The sequence below is a fragment of the Falco biarmicus genome, chromosome 7 (assembly GCF_023638135.1).
Source record: "Falco biarmicus isolate bFalBia1 chromosome 7, bFalBia1.pri, whole genome shotgun sequence".
In the NCBI taxonomy this organism is placed as follows: Eukaryota; Metazoa; Chordata; class Aves; order Falconiformes; family Falconidae; genus Falco; species Falco biarmicus.
The window spans coordinates 35,020,486-35,033,363 of record NC_079294.1 but is presented as its reverse complement, the minus strand read 5'-3'; positions in this window follow the sequence as shown (position 1 = coordinate 35,033,363).

Here is a 12,878-nt window from a genome sequence, read left to right as displayed (position 1 = left end):
ATAATCATAAAAATAGAGGAGCTATAGAGAAGTGGTAACTTATGCAGCAGTCCACTATAACGATGTGAAAGGCTCCTAGAAATGTAAAAATTCCTCCTTCCCAGTGATGACTCTTGCCCTTTAAAAAACAGCCAGATGAGACTTTTTCTACCCACAGGGCTCTCCTGCAGTGACATCTACGTTAACCTTTGCTGACAAGCGCTTCTCTTTGCTTGTAAAATCAGCTTAGTGAGTGCAAAATTATTTCAGACTTTAAAATGGTTACTATCAAATGGAGATACGCTCCATGCAAAACAAAACAGCCTCATGCCTTACAATTACTCTTGTGTTGTTAGTGCTGCTCTGAGATCACTGGATGGGCTGATAGAGGATGATGTCTGGGCATCTGTCTGCTTTGGCTAATGCTGCAGAATAGATGCGAATGTAGGAAAAGACACTTGGGTTTTTGCTGCATTTCCCTCCCTGGGCATTTTTCCGTGCTTATCACCACATTGTCTGTGCAATGAGCAACACAGCAGAGGAGCAGTAATATATGCTTGGATTATTTGTCTGTTACTATTAGAGCAATGCTTCAAAATTGCAGATAAAGCCAGCGTGCTCCCTCCTGCATGCAGGCACACATGCACATGAACGCACGCTCCTTTCCTGTCAACCTATTTCCCCCTATTAATTTCACATCCTTCTTGCTTATATGTCTGAGCTGTCCTTTATATGCGAGAAACTCCTCCCATGCAAATGGAATTCTTCTGGGCTTGGGCGAAAGGAGGCTCCACTAGTCTCCTCCCACCCTGTGACAGCACCAAGCCTTTGAAACTGGGTCACACAAGCTCTGTCACCTTGTCAGAGTCAAGCTTTTCTATCACCTAGGGTCATTTCGAAGACTTCATAGCCCCATGGATTGAATTTAAACCAGGCGGCAGATACAATTTTGATGCAGTCGATATTTCTGTAGTATTTCTACGACATTTATAATTGCTGACCAGAAATCTTCTGGATTAGGACCTTGATATAAAATGCAAGTCAGGGTCCCAATTTACTGAACCCTTGTCAAAAATCTGTCATGTCCAGATGACTAGATCTTAACAAGGTTCAGGGATCCAGCACACCACTGAAAAGATAAAAAATGCTTAGGATAGCATGGGATAGCATAGCATAGAGTAGGGTAGAGTACAGTAGAATAGAATAGAATAGAATAGAATAGAATAGAATAGAATAGAATAGAATAGAATAGAATAGAATAGAATAGAATAGAATAGAATAGAATAGAATAGAATAGAATAGAATAGAATAGGAAAAATGAAAAAGGCATTAAAAATGCTTGAAATTACTTTTTGGGTAATTGGCTGATTTTGCAGTGTAAACACAATCCATTCTTATACCATCTTTCCTTGAAGGCTCCGCTGCCAGCCCATGACATTTACTGCAAAACTCCTACTGAGCTCAAAGATGCAAGCCTGGCTTTCAAACCTGCCTTTACACTGTATTTGGTGAGGTTGGAATTGCTCAAGTCAAATAATTGACTGTTAAAACCTTAAAGTAAAATTTTAAATGTAGTGTGAGAAAGCAGCAACCTTCTGCTGCAAAAGCAACAGAAAATTACTTAGCTGCAAGCACAGATGCAAATCAAGCAAGTTACTTTTCTAATAGCTTCCAAATGAAATTGTTCCTATTATTTGCATTATTCTAGGATATTGGACTCATAGTTGACTTTGTAGAGATGCGAAGTTAAGTGGCAAATTAGGCAAAGAATGCTGAATTTCTAAGAACCTTGTTGTGTGCACTTAGTATTATCAGGTGAAATTTTGGAACTGACCTCGTCTTCTACATGGTAAAATTTAATTGTCATTGTGGAAGAGGTCCATGAACTCTTGCTGAAGCTAAACCAAGTGTCTTGTGAAGTATACTTCTGAAAATTTGTTTCATGCCACTTACAGTGAAAATGATTTTCTGTCTCCTGTATATCCACATGAAGGACTGCCAACATCTTGTTTAGTGCAGGTATAATTCCATTATTTTGACACCAAACAAGAAAAGAAATCCTAAGTAAATACAGCTGTGAGAATTCAGACACGTTTTGTGTTGATCATGGAGACACAAACTTCACCTGTTTAAGTCAATAGCAGCACAGCCCCCTGACTTTATTTGGGGCAGGATTTCAGCCAGGACATTTTGTCCTCCAAGTTTTCAAGTGAGAAAGTTTAAAATAACCCACTAAGAAAGTAAAAGAACATGGAGAATACAACCAGGGTGCGTCAGTCAAATGGAGTTTATGGCCGTATGCTACAGACAGCTCATAAGCCAAAACCGCTATCTCTAAAACACAGCACAGTCATTTGGATGGTGAGCTCCTTGGGACTGAAAGCAATTTGTTGGGTGCTTGTTCAGCACCCAGCACAGCTGGCTCCTCTTCCCAGGGATGGATTCCAGGCGCTACTGCAATGCCTCTGAATATTAAACCTAATTGTGGTGTACGGGAAGGAGGTTATGAAAGAGAAGATTAAAGAAGGTATAGACTAGGATTTAGGAAGAGTTTTTACAATGTATGTGCAGTGATGAGCAGCATTTAAATGAAACAAATTATAGGGCTGACATATCCCTAGAAAGCATTACAGGAACACCGGCAATTCACATGGGGAAGGGCCCATGGTCTCCGGAGAAAATGCTGTAGGTACCACAGGCTGTTGGTGCAAGCAAGCCCAGAGCTGCCTCCCCAGCCTGACCAGCAGCTCTGCTGAGTAAACTATCAGAGACGGGACTCAGAAGCGATCTTGCTTGTCCCTGGGTCAGCAGACACTGAGAGGAATGGGAAACAACCCTTCCCAGAGTGTTCAAGGCTGAGTTTGCAGAAGGGAGCACTGAGGAAGGTGGTGGCTTCTTAAAAGTAATCAGCAGGAACTGAGAAAAAAAGCATTAATTCAACGAACAGGGTCAAAATGCAGATCCTGCATGACTGCATGGCACATCACTCCTGTGGGTGATGAAGGGGGCAGAGGGGCTCAGCCTGCAGCCCCAGGCCCTTCCATGCACTGGTTCTACCTCCTGGGGTACAGTTGGCGCCTTGAGTTTTGCTGGGATTGTGGTGCTGGAAACTACATAGTTAGTGGTGATCAGCTACAGGCTCCAAGACTTCTTCCTAAACAGTACATCCTTTTACAAGGGAAAGAGATAATTTAAAAGGCATATACCACTCATGCCTCCTGGATACCTGCCTGCTCCCCTCAACCTTGAGATTTGCACCAGCTGCTTTGCTGTCAGAGGTTCCGGAGCCTCTTGGCCACTCTGTGCCCATCTTGCTGTGACTCCAACACCTTCGGGCTGGAGCCTGGTTTTATTTTATACCTTGTCAAATCCTGATCTGTTTTTTTTGTTCAGCACCAACAAATAAATCTGATAATTGGCTCAGACAGCAATTACTTTGGGAATGTTTTTTATTTGATTTTGGTTGGTTTGCACCTAAATTGCTTTGAATAATAAAACACTGGTTCAATTTCTAGGTTTAACAGATGCATCCAGCTTCTGCGTTTACATCACAGTTTCAGCTATGAATAAAACTAATCAAAGCATGTAAAGAAGCCACGGTGTGAGAACAGTTCAGAAAAGGGTCACTAATAATCTAAGACTGTGGTCAGAATGCCTGGATTTTAAAGTCTGAAAGAGCTGGAGGGGGGGAAGTAGTTATTTTTTTCTAGACTAAAAACTTAAATTCACGTGTAGAAATGTTCCTAGTTTAATTTCTGCAACTCTTGTGACTTACACTATCCACAGTTTCTGGAAAAAAACTAACAAAGCTTCAAAGGTATTTGGGAAGCAGAGTGATTATTATTCCAATCTGATCCAAGATCTAAAAGAATTTATAATTTATCATATCAAGGTTTTCTGATGAGTAGCCATGAGGGAGGTTTCAAAGGTCAGGAGAGGAGAAATGAAATGCAGATTTAAATTCAAATTAATCAGAGGCAGACTCTAGACTGGCTTGCACTTACATCGGTAAACATTCATCATGGCCTATACATCACTCCAAAACATGGAAATATAATCTAGAACTGAATTTCAGAGCAGTGAACAAAAAGTAAACCACAGAAAAAAAGATGTGATTGAAGGTGAAAACCAGACAGTGGCTACTGCGGCAAGGAAAATGGGTGGACACGGACTCTTGAGCGTACCCAGCCAATCCATGTCACACACCGGAGCAATCTGAAAGCTGCTCTAGTTGAAGCCATCGTTATAGCCTCAAGACAGTTCCCCATGGTCTAAGCCCTGCCTTGCTCCTTTTCTGGGATTTGCCCCTCCTGCAGGGTGGGGAGGGCTCCCTAAGAATGTGTAGCCACAACTTCAGGGGCTGTGCTGTAGCACAGAGACCATAACGCCACCCAGGTCTGAGGCTTAGAGGTTTTATACATGAGCTGTAGAAAGTTTGGAAAGTTTTGGTCAAAAGTTTGTCAGGCGTATAGAAGCTCTGGTAGATGTCTTTGCTTTATTTAATCCATATGTTTGCCCATTAAATAATTCAGAAGATGTTATATTAAACAGACTTCAGAGAAAAGTGATGGAAGTGCATTTGCTGAAGCAAGAGGTTGTATAATGAGACATTCTATAAAAGAAGCTGGACTTTTAAAGTCAGAATGGATTAAGGGCATGAATTCATGAGTCCCATGAGAACTTATTACTTATAAACTCTAATGACTTTCAGAGACCTTCAGAAAGAAGCAGCTCTCATGCTTGAGTTTAATTTCAATATTATTGCAGTTGTAAATAAATTGTTTTTATAGTTGTTTCGGTGTGAGTAAGAATTTAATCTGATCACCCAATTAGCAGTATGGGGTTTTTGTAAAGAATAAGGAATTCATTAGGGATTATTTTACACACTACTGAAGAAAAAAAACCTGTAGCTATAAAAATCATGTAAGACTACAAAAAAAGAATTTAAATTATACCAAATGAATCACTTTGTAAAAAGGCAAATATAGTTTTCCCTATCTGTACTGTTGATACAACATAATCAGCTTGGACACTGATAACAACTTCATCAGGTTCATGGCTGATTTCATGTTCTCACACAGTAATAATCTTATAATGATCACTCTACAGTGTTGCCAAGGCTGCAGGAAAATGATAATTTGCCTTAAAATAATACCTTCAGTACTGTGTAAATGAAGGTAAAGAAAGACATTAGTCCTCATTTGCAGGTGGAGGTCTTGTTCCCCAGGCCTGGCTGCAGGTGCAGTCAGGGCAGTGAGAATGAGGATGAGGATGAGGGTGAGGGGGTTGGTGATACAGGGGCCTTCTGCTGCCAGCATCACATGCTGGGCTGTCCTTTAAATTTGTTTTTTTTCAGAGCCTATTTTGCGAAGTGAGCTTCAGTGTGCCTCTTTTCCTGATGCCTTGGGTGACACCGGCCCTCTCCTCTCATCCTAGTCCATCCCTTTCCGTCCTCATTTTCACAAAGAATTCACCTTTCCTTTGGCCATCCTAGTTACGGGGAAGTTGCCCTCCTTAGCAGTGACAAAACATAGTGAGCAACTTAAAAAAAAAAAAAAAAAAAAAAAAAAAAAAAAAAAGAGTCCTGCTCTTAGCTCCACTAATGAGAGAAAAATAAAAAGGGTTGTATAAATGGTCCCTCTACTTTCACTCCTCTGATTTTTCTGTAGCAGAAACGACGTCGCTTACTTTGCTAGAAAGTTTATTTTAGAAGTGGTTTTGAGCAGTTCAACATTCCTGCATTGGACACAAGCTACCCCTGTTACAGGTGTGTGCAAAATGTGATAGAATATTTCAGTTGGAAGGGACCCACAATAGTCACCTAGTCCATCTAGGCTGCCCCTAGATGATGGACTGCTTTTGCCCAGCTCAGGGGCAGCAGGCTTTTAAATATCCGTCATCAACCACTCCTGCTGCAGTGAGGCAGTTCCCTGCAATTCTTCAGCAAAGTTTGACCACTTGTACTTGGTCAGTGAAAGGCAGTGACTAATCTGAGGCCTGGATCTCATTTGATCAATTCTGTTAATGAAGCAACGTGGACAGCCAACAGCTTCCATTAGCTGTCTAGTTTTTCCCTGCAGTAACTGCTATGTGTTAGGTTCACAGCCGAAGTTATGCAAGATCATAAGACAGGGTCTGAGAAGGGGAAATATTATTTTAGGGAAAAAAATTTTAGGGACCACACTGCCCTCATCATAATTTTAGTATTAAATAATGATATAACATTTTTCATTAAAAAGATCTGATCTCATTTATCAACTGCAAAATAATTTCACCTTTTCCCGTCTATGAATTTAAGATTAATTTTAAGTCTGATCATGCTGTGAGTGAAAGCAAGTCCTATTCTTACTTAGCTAAAGGAATATCTGCAGTGTGCTCAAGCCTAAATTGCATTTCTTGCTGTATCAAGCCTTTTGTGTTTCAGTTGTCAAATGCAAATATATACAAGTTGCAGTTTTGAGATTTTTAAACCTGTAGTGTTTTGGGGGTTTTAAATAAAACTATTAGCCTAATATTTAAAACATTTTAATGATGTGGTCAAAAAAAAAAGTCTCCTTAGTTTGTGTTCTCTGTTGTAGATACAGACCTGCCATCTCTTACCTTATACAGAAGACTTGGTGGGCAGGAACAATTTCCCTAAGGTTAAAGCAGGAGACTTTTAGAGTCTTTTAGCACTATCACAGTAAAAAGCAGGAGCAAGAATGAGTGTGTGAAGTTGTTGAAAAGTGTAGTCTTGGTACCTCCAAAGGCTTAACCCTTCTGTTTATCCCAGGGGTAGCGAAGGGAAGGGGCAGTTTAAAATAAAACATCTTTCCTCCATCAGCACACCCCGTTCCTGGCAAGCTCATCCTGGTGACTAAGTAATTCATGTCTCCCTGTATCTAGTAAATCACAGTCAGGGATGAGACTGATAATTGGGTTCTCTTTGTGGTGTTGAGATGAGAACACCTGTTAATGAGAAAGTTGACCAAGGACACTGACCCAATTGGCACCAGCCATTTAGCAGCTGTTGGGCGGTAATGGCTCCCAGTCACTGCCTGCCTCGCCTGGGTTTGAACCAGTAACCCAGAGACAAAAGGCTCCTATCTCATTATTGCCGGTCCCTTGAGCCACCCTATTCCCTCGCAGCAGATGTCTATCGCATTAGCGTCACAAAGAGGTAAGCATGTGTCTGAGTCACGTCCTGCGCTGGAAGGAGTTTGTAAAGGTACGTCTGTCCAGCACCTAAAAGCACCATCCCGCACCCAGAATGTGCTGGGGCTGGGTGATAGGGACGTACCACGGGCTCTGTCCTCTGTGCGGGCTCCTATGCTCCCGTGCCCCTTTGCATCCCAGTGCCCAGTGTACTTCCAAATGGGAAAGAGGCTTCAAGTCTTCATTATGTTCTTATTAAGACCACTATGTGTGGCCTTTTAAGACAGCTGGGGACAGGGGCAGGGGCATCAAATTATAGAAGGTATAAAATCCCTTCAAGTTAACCGAGCTGCTCCCACTTATCCCAAGAGAGGATTAAGCTCACCCAGTGAAACTAAAATGACTAGGCTTACCTACCTAACATACGTGGTAAGTACAAGGACTGCAAAATAATCTGCCTCTAAGAAGATACATGAAAATATCAGCAGCCAAACACACTTTGATTTTGGCACCAATATATCAGGAGTCTGATCCAGCTAGTATTCAGCAGCAAGCACTAGCTAGCCTGTGTTTGCAAGCCCCGAAACAGCCTGCTCCTGGGACAGAAATGGCAGCTAACCATTACTTGAAGAAACTACATGTAAAAATAGCCCTTGCAGCTTCCTCTCTCCCTTTTCCCAGCTTTCAACTTGGTGATGCTGAGCTCTGCCTATGGAAATGAACAGCTCCTGCCCTGGTAGGGATGCTGCTTCCAGCTGGGCTGGTGCTGGATGTGGGGCAGGGTCCCCTCCCAGGCCCCATGGAGGCTTTTCCAGTCTGTCAAGTCAGGCAAGTGAAGCAAAGAACAAAAGCGTGACTGTGTGCAGGAAGGGTAAGGGGCGGCAGCAGTGACCTGTGGCTCCCACAGCCCACCTTGCCTTTGCCCTGGCCCCCAGCAGTAAGGAGAGACCTGTGCTCAGGGTTTAGATCTAAAGAAATGTTGCTGATGTTGGTGATAAGGTGTAAGTGAGAAAAGGAGCATGTCTCTGAAAACTTCTTGTTGTTGTTATTATTGTTATTATTGATATTATTATTATTAATAATAATAATATTAATATTTGTTGTTGTTATCATTATTTATTGTGACAGTCACTTCTATGGTCCCCAGCTGCAGACTCCAACCCATGCGGGGTAACAGCGCTGACTGCAGAAAGGCTTCCCCCCATGATCAGCAAGTCTCTCAAGGACACCAGACTTGCATGTCGAAACTATTTGCTCTTGATTGTCTGCACAAAAGCAGCAACAACAATCCTTCTGTGCAGTAAACTGTGTGAGAAGTCAGTGTGCTCAGCGACTGAGGTGATAGGCAAGGGATGTGCAGCTCTTGTGCCGTCACAGATATGGAACAGGTATAGCTCTGGGGAGGGGCTGGCAGCAGACAGTCTTGAGGGGGTGAGTAAACACTGCGTAGCTGAAAGGGCTGTGCCATGCACAGGAGGATCAGGAGAAGCTCTGATCACTGCTTTCAGTTCCCCAGTCAGTGAGCTGGCTCCTGGGGGATATTTTCCTGGCTCCCTGTGATGCAGTTAGACCTAACCTAGACCCTTGCCCTAAACTGCCTGCTGCTGGAACTTGCCCCTCTTTTTTTCTCATCCTTCACTCTCTTTTCATTGCTTATGTAGGGTTTGCACAGAGATGTGCCTCCCAGTTCAGGTAGCATGAAAAATCCCTTTCCCACAGCTTCTCTCCTTCACTGTCCTCTGCAGTTCCCTCAACTGCAAACCAAACAGAAGTATCGTGTACAGCAGTAACTACTGTTTCTCTTGGCACAGAGAAATTAATTGCTCGGGACTGTTTCTATAATCAAATATCCAAAGCTAGATTTACTAAAATAAGCATGGTTAAGATAAAGCTTTGGAAGCTTTATGGACAGACTGGATCCAATCTTTTTCTGGTGGCAATGCATACTACTCCCTTGTTGGCACTATACCATTTGCCACCACCCTGCCAGATTTTCTACTCTTGAGCCACGGGCTGAAGGCCAGCCCAGCTCAGTAGTAGACCAGCTACATCAGTCAGCAGAGAGCAGAAGTCCACAGGGCCCAGGTGGAAGCCCCAGGCATGTTGTTCAAGCCACTGCACATTTTAACGGGCAGGTGACCAGACCAGAGCAACCCCTAGGGCTGGTCCTCACAGGCAATGCTGTTGGTGATCTCAGCAATAAGGGCAGCCTAGAGGACATGGGGTTAAACTGCAGGGAGCAGAAGGTCATGATAAATTTGCTTTGATTCGCTCTGTTCAGCTGGAACTTCGGTTTCCGGACTTGTCAATTATGGAAACTTTCCTGAACATTACATTCACTTCTAATGAAGGCGAAGCAGGGACTACAGCACATAAGCTCATATGTGCAAGCAGAATTGATCAATTAAGCCTGGTACATCCTGCATGCTATCAAAATCAATGTACATCATGGTTTAAAGTAGTATGTGCAGAGCAAAACTCGAGTTGTACCATAATGTGACTCCTCAAGTTTCTCTGCTCTGGAAACAAAGGGATGAGACTAAACATAAGGTCATAAAGATGGAGATCTTTGCTGCTCTGACTGCTCAGTGCCAGAATGGTTCCTGGGTCTGACAGATTATCTCCAAATCCTTAAAAATGATCAGAGCCCAAAGGCAATTACTCACTTTCAGAGTTTTACTTCTGCGGCAATGAAGATTGCCACAGACAATAATGTGTGTGGGTCGGCGAGAGGGGAGGGTTCAGGGCAGAGGTAAACAACGGCCGATGGAGAATGAGCAGCAAACACAAAGGCACGGCAACCTGCTAGCTGGAGGCAAAAGCCCAAGCCAGACCAGCTCTGCTGGGACCCACCGAGCCAGAGAAGGCAACGCCAAGTGGCATCACACTGGTGACAGAGGCGTGGGAAATGTAATGAAGGCGCTGAGGCTTGCCATGGCAATCTGATTACCCTGCTGCCACCTGGGCTTCCCCCAGCCTCTGGTGGGGAAAGCGTGGCGTCCTGCCTCCACTTTGTATTCAGATGGCATCCCATCCCTCTTGGTAACAGGGTGCCTGTCCAGCAGCAGCGCTGGACATGGGCAGAATGCAGAGGCAGCAGAGTCAACTGCAGCCAGGACCTGCTGCGGCCACCCGGGCTAGGAAGGAGATTTCGGCTGAGCCGGTGTATTGACCGAAAGGAGTGCCAGTTAGGAGGTCTAAAATGACACCACCTTCCCACTTGGTCCAAGTTTGCAGACGCATGTCACAGGGTCCCCTGCCCCAAGCCATGCAGCTAGCAAGGGGTCAGGGTTTACAACGCGTCCCTTCTCTAGCACCCAGCCCACACCAGTGGGGGTCACCGGTCCAAGCTGATGGGTGGGAAGTATCAAGTAGAAATCAGATCTGCAAACTTCAGGGGATTTCTTATTTTCATGTGTGCAAGAGACGAGCTGGAAGCGCTACATTTATTTCTGAATTGCAGGCATGATTTCCTGGAGGGCTTTCCCTCATTCAGTTTGGTGTGAGGATGAGGGCCCTTTGGAAAAACATGAGTCTGGCTTCAATCCAAAACATCCCCAGATTCAGAGATTCAAGGATCTCTGATGGGCCAGCACCATAAACAGCTTATCTCCAGTCTTTGCTTTGGACTTAATTGTTTTGAAAGGCAGTCGTTATCAGGAACAGAAAGTGATCCATAGCCAGGAGACCTGTGAGAGCAGTGGGGGGGGGGGGAGGAAGGACACATTGCCACGTTTCCCAATTTAATTTCATTTCAAATACCACACAAGGCAAAGGTAAAGGGTAATGTGTCTGATGGCAAGGAAATTCCCGTATTTGGTGTATAACCCCAGATCTTGCAATGCTATTGTAGTTCTTCCTTGGAAAGAGTGATGACAGTTTTTGCGTAAGAAATTTGTGGAGTTTTTATTTTTGTGTAGGATGTACTAAAACTGAATGTTGTCACTTATGCCACTGTTCCTTTAACTTGCACTGCTTGACACTATGAATTATTCAGATATCTCTATGATATACAGAAGTGGTGTCAGCATTTTAGGGCATGACTCTCCTTTCTCATCTGCTATAAAATCCCAGCGGCTTCAGTGAGCTATAAAAGGCAAAATTAGGTCCTCAGCAGCGTTGTTGTCTTGCAAGCAGAAAATACACTTTACCACTGAGTAAAGGGTACCAACAGGCCTAGCTTATATTATAAAACCAGGTATTTGTAACTCCCTGGTGCATCAATACTTCTAAGAGGTCATTTATTCACTTGGAAATGAGAAATAAGAGTGTAACAAAGATGGGGGATAGTGTAACATCATCTGTTTTCTCTATTGCAGTACTGCTCAGGTTTCCTACACCTCATGCTGCTAATACCAATGGCCTCGTCTGCTCGAATAGCGAGGTGTCTGTTCTGTAGCCACCAGTGCCAAGCCCAAGCACAGAGCTGTGCCAGGGAAGAGGATGCACATGGAGTGGAGCAGCAGTGGGGGAGCCCAGAAGAGCCCGGGGGGGCTGCCTGGGGGCAGCCTGCCAAACTCAGAGCCTCATCAGGCTACAACCGCTCCCCATGAAACAGAACGCTCCCTGGGAACAGCGCTGATATTTTTCCATTCTTGCGTTAATTTTTCTTGTTTTAAAACCGGTGATGACAAGATAATTCAGTTGAAACTGGTCTAAATTCATCATCACACAGGGAACAGCACCCACTCTGCCTCACCCAAAACATCTGCACGGGGGTGTTTCCGTCGAAAGGGAAACACAAACAGAGGCAGTGAGAGAAAAAAAGCAAAACGCGTGTAATATGAATATACTCTTGGCAAAGCCGTTGTTTAAATCACCAGTGGCTTAAATGGTGCAGGTATAAATCCCTGGAGCTTCCTTGTGCTGTCCTCGTTGGTGGGTGCTGTGTACCCAGGAAAGACACAGCTAAAACCTGGAAGTATTTTTGTCTTGCAAAACAACCTTGGGCAAGTACCTCCAGGCTATGGGAACCAAGTTGTGCCCCTAGATACACAGAGCCCCCTCCTGTGAGCTCTGCATGTGACTCGGGGCAGAATTTGTCCTCAACAATGTGCCTCGATGTCAGGGCAAGTGAGGGGTGCAGTTTAGTGACACTGAGACAGGTGTAAAACCTTACCTTCCATTTCTCCCACATATGTGTTGGATCACTTGTGTTCATAAATGAGTATTTACAAAAGGCAAAGATGTATCAAGCTCTCTCTGGCCTTCTTCCCGTGTTAGATAGAATGGTAAATATTTTTGGAAGGGATGTAAACCTTAATGCTTCTGGGAAGAAGCCAAGTGGTGCCAGATGGCAGAAAGGAGGAAACTCACCCTATGGGCAGGTTTATCACAGTTTTCTCATAAGCATCTGGCATTTGCCACTGGCAGAGACAATACAGAGACCAGTGCTCTGATCTAGTCTGCCTGCCTCCCTATTCCTGCTACTGTTGATTCCTTACCTATTCAGAAGAAGTTTCATCAATTTTTTATTTCTTGACATAAACTTGGATTCAAGGTCTCAGTGGCACTCCTCTTTGGGTAGATGATGGTGGAGGAGGTGACTCAGCTCACCAGCACATGGCCTCAGCTCACAGGCACGTGGTGATCCTGATGATTTAAATATTTTAAGAGGAGTTTAGGGATTTTGCTTAATACTTGAAAAAAATTGCTCTGATATTTTATGCACAATGAAGTTGGACACCCACCACACACGAAACTAGCGGAGAAAATTTTGCTGTAGCTATTATGTATGAGTTTGGGAAGTGTCAATCACCTGCAGC